Genomic DNA, 4,352 nt, shown 5'->3' on the forward strand with positions numbered 1-4,352 from the left:
GGAACTAGCTCGAGAAAACGTATGGGAATTTCTGGGTTTCAGGCTCGAGTCGCGGCCCTGTTCATCAGGCGCCTCAGACCACTAGAGTTTATAGGCCAGTGGACCTCGGGATGTTGCCCAGGCACCGCGGTGCACGGTTTGGGCACTGCGGTGCAAGGTTTGGGCACCACGGCCTGTGTCTCTCAACAGAGAGGCATTTTGCCTCTTACTTAGGCACACCGCGACCTTTAAGAGGGGCTGGGTCGCGACCCGGATGTTGAATTTTGGCAGTTTGAGGGTTTTGGCTTAGGAACTCAAACGTTAAGACTCGGGAAGGTTTCTACTACCCAGTTTGGTAGAATCCAAGGTCCTAGAGGCTAGATTTATGTCTCGAAGCTATTTATTGGGTTAGAACTTGATGGATGGTTATTTTAAATATGTTGTGACTAGGCTTTTCAACGAGGCTTGGGATAGAGGAGTGTGCTCGGGATTGCGGTGCTCAGATAGCTTGGGACACAGGTAAGAGAACTATTTGTACCCGTAGAGCTATGTGGTGTGTTGTGTTGTATGTGTTGCTTATAACTGTATGCTAAACATGTGGATGTGACTGATCGGCAAAAGCTAGGAGAGGCAAGAGTCGGGAGCAGCAAGCGCTGGGAGCGGCAAGAGCCGGGAGCAACAAGTGCTAGGAGAGGCAAGAGTCGGGAGCGGCAAGAGCTGGGAGCGGCAAAAGCCGGGAGAGGCAAAAGTTGGAAGCGACAAGAGCCAGAAGCGACAAGGGGTCGGAATCGGCGTTAAGCATGCTGAATGCTGACCGCCAGGGCGAGACCCTCAAGGGTGTTGTACACACCCGTTCGGCTGGGACCGTGGACTTGGTGCCTAGTAATACACCTCGATCGACGAAGGCCACTGTTGTAGTATTAAGCTGATGTGTTAATATATTGTTGTATTATTATGTTGTTGTGCCATCTTACTGAATTGAGTTATTGTACTGCTGTACTATTAGGCTATTATGCCATTGTGCTTTTGACCTGTTCTAATGTTGTGTCGTTGTGCATGCTAGTAGGATCTGGTATTAGTTTGTTGCTTTGATTGAATATGTTTTGTTGGGATATATTATTATTGCATGCTGTGCATGAAGTTCTCTTGCTGGGCCTCGGCTCAAGGGTGCTCTGTGGTGCAGGTAAGAGAAAGGAAATTGGGTCGAACAACCATGAGTTGGAGGGCATGGAGTGATGTGTACATGTTTGGCCTACCTGGCCACCACAGATGGGGATTATTTTAAGGAACACATGGTAAACGTTTGGTTTTGTCGCTTAGGTCGACTATTGATAACTCTATAATTTAGAGTTATTAATTGAGCTTTTGGACTTAAAAAGTTAGGTGAAATAGAGTGTTTGTGCTGTTATTGTGTGGTTTTAGTCACTTTGTCTCTTAACTTTGTTTGTGTAATTTGTTTTAATTAATGATAACTCTTGTGGAAAATAATGGAATTATGTTCTAAAAAGGTGGTATCTATTTTGAAGGCATAGCAAGAGGGTGCTTGGAAAGCTTAGTGAAGCATGTGTAAGGAAATCATATTAGAGCTGAAATTCTGGCAATTGTTGCAACATCAGTCAACTTTGCTGCAGCAAAGTGTGGACAGTCAGCAACATAAAGCCTGCACACTTGGCATGTACTTAGATGAGGTGGAAAGGAGCTACAAAATTCTGAAAAGGAACAGAATGTTGTCCCCCACGTGTAGAGAGAGAAGGAGAGGGTTTGTGAGCCCAAAAAAAAAATGACATTATCTTCTTCACCCAAGAAAATAGAGAAAAAGGAAGAGAACCAGCCGCCCAAGCTCTGTTGAAGGGGTCTTCTCTGAATTTCTTTGAGCTGAATCATCAAGAAGAGAAGAGGAAGGAGAAGGAAGCTAGAAGAAGAAGAGGATTAAGAGTTAGAAGACAAGAAGAGAATATCTCTATCAATTTGGCTTGTTTTTCTAAACTCAACTTTTATATAATTTTATTTTCTTTTTCTTTCTTCCTTGAACTCTTGAGATAATGCTGAATATTTATTGTGGTGACTTGAGTATTTTTACTATGACTTAAATTATTTGTGTTAGGGATATTGATGAACCCTAATTTGCAATTGCCCCCAAATTGTTGACTGTTCTATGAAAATTTTCTCTTGTTCAATTGAGCTATTTTTATTGTGCAAATCTCTTGCTTGAGAATGATCAACTTATGTGAGAGACAAGCTAGTTTTAATTCCGGAAGGGTAAAACTTAGTGGAAATGCTTGATAGATGCATGTTGATACTTTTGTATTGATTAGTGAATAACTTAGGAATATTTTATTCACCTTGCAAACTTGAAGGATTGATGCTGGGAATTATGTTCTTGAAATTAAATTTAGCATAGAAATATGTGAATCTAATTGATGGAATTTTAACATGAGCATTTGGAAAAATGGCATGTGCATTAAATTGGAAATCCTAGTTACAAGAGAACCTTGCTATGAACTTTGTTGCAACATTAGGGGCAAAACTACAAATTAGGGGGATTTGATATGCCTAACTTTTATCATCATAGTAATAAAAAATTGTCATTTTCCAGCTTTATTGTTGAACGCCTAAATTAATTATCTTGTTTAGTTCTTTTTGTTCTTTAGTGTAATTGATTAAGTCATAAAAAAAAGGATAGTGAATTGTACCCCAAATTGTTTGATGATGATTTTTACAATATTTGAATGGCAATCCTTGAGGAGACGATAAAAATTACTTTCATTATATTACTTGTTCAACGATTGTGTACACTTGCACACACTTAGGAAAATCCGCAACAAGTTTTTGGCGCCGTTGCCGGGGATTGCTTAAAGTCAATTATTGTAAAGTTGATTATCTTGCAATTTGGTTTAATTTTTCTTTCTTTTGTGCTAACTTGGGTGATTCTCGTGCAATTTCAGGTTTATACAGTGTATGAACGAGACTCAAGACCCTGAACTACTTCCCATTGATCTAGAAATCGAGCGCACTTTTAGAAGAAGGTGAAGAATACAAAAGTCAAAAAGGGAAGTAGAAGTGATGGATGCTGAGCAAGGGACTCAACAGGGAGCCGCCCAGACGGCAGCTCCTCTACCAGGAGTCGCTCATGATCCACCAGTAAATACAGCAGGAGTTGCTCAAGGGGGAGTAGCTGCCAACAATGGGCAAAATGCAGTTATTGTGGCTGATGACAGAGACCATGCTATCAGGCAATATGCTCTCCCCCTCTTCAATGAGCTCAATCCAGGCATCATCAGACCAGAAATTCAGGCAGCACAATTTGAATTGAAGCCAGTTATGTTCCAGATGCTTCAAACTGTGGGCCAATTTAGTGGGATGCCAACCGAGGATCCTCACCTTCACCTTCGCTTGTTCATTGAAGTAAGTGAATCTTTCAAGCTGCCCGGAGTGACAGAGGATGCATTAAGGCTAAAGTTGTTCCCATATTCCTTGAGAGACAGAGCCAGAGCTTGGTTGAACTCTTTGCCATCTGATTCTGTGAGTACTTGGCAAGAGTTGGCTGAGCAGTTTTTGATGAAGTATTTTCCTCCCACTAAAAATGCCAAGCTCTGCAATGAGATTACTTCATTTCAACAACTTGATGAAGAATCCTTATATGAGGCATGGGAGCGGTTTAACAAGTTGCTGCGCAAATGCCCTCACCATGGCATTCCTCATTGCATCCAGATGGAGACCTTCTATAACGGTCTCAATGCTCATACTAGGATGGTGGTCGATGCTTCAGCGAACGAGGCTCTTCTTGATAAGTCCTATAATGAGGCATATGAAATACTTGAGAGGATATCCAACAAAAACTATCAGTGGCCCACTTCTAGATTGTCTACAGGTAGAAAGGTGGCTGGTATTCATGATGTAGATGCCATCACTTCTTTGGCGGCCCAAGAGTCTTCTATTTCTAATAGCTCAAGACAATGAATATGGGGATGAATCAATCAATGGGACAGCCTATGGGGACACAAATGGGGCAAATGGAGAGCATTTCTTGTGTGTATTGTGGTGAGGGTCATACTTTTGATAACTGTCCTTCTAATCCGGCAGCTGTATGTTATATGGGGAACCAAAATAGGAATGGCCCTTATTCTAATTCCTACAACTCATCATGGAGGCAACACCCTAATTTTTCATAGAGTAATCAAGGAGCTGGCCCTAGTAATCCTTCAATGCCTCCTAGACCAAATTTTCCACTGGGTTACCCCCCTCAAGCTCCACAACAAAGACCACAATAATAGACAATGAAATCTAGCTCTCTTGAGAGCATGTTGAAGGAATATATAGTGAAGAATGAAGCCATGATTCAGAGCCAAGCGACTTCATTGAGGAACTTAGAA

General features: G+C 41.6%; 1 non-coding gene across 1 annotated transcript; it reads right to left on the reverse strand.

The window, feature by feature from the left end:
- Nucleotides 1-3,567: 3,567 nt before the first annotated feature.
- LOC133807544 (small nucleolar RNA R71) lies at nucleotides 3,568-3,674 on the reverse strand. The gene has a single exon (XR_009879451.1). It is a non-coding gene; the product is annotated as a small nucleolar RNA R71 (small nucleolar RNA).
- Nucleotides 3,675-4,352: the final 678 nt, after the last annotated feature.

Source organism: Humulus lupulus, chromosome X (genome assembly GCF_963169125.1).
Source record: "Humulus lupulus chromosome X, drHumLupu1.1, whole genome shotgun sequence".
Taxonomy (NCBI): domain Eukaryota; kingdom Viridiplantae; phylum Streptophyta; class Magnoliopsida; order Rosales; family Cannabaceae; genus Humulus; species Humulus lupulus.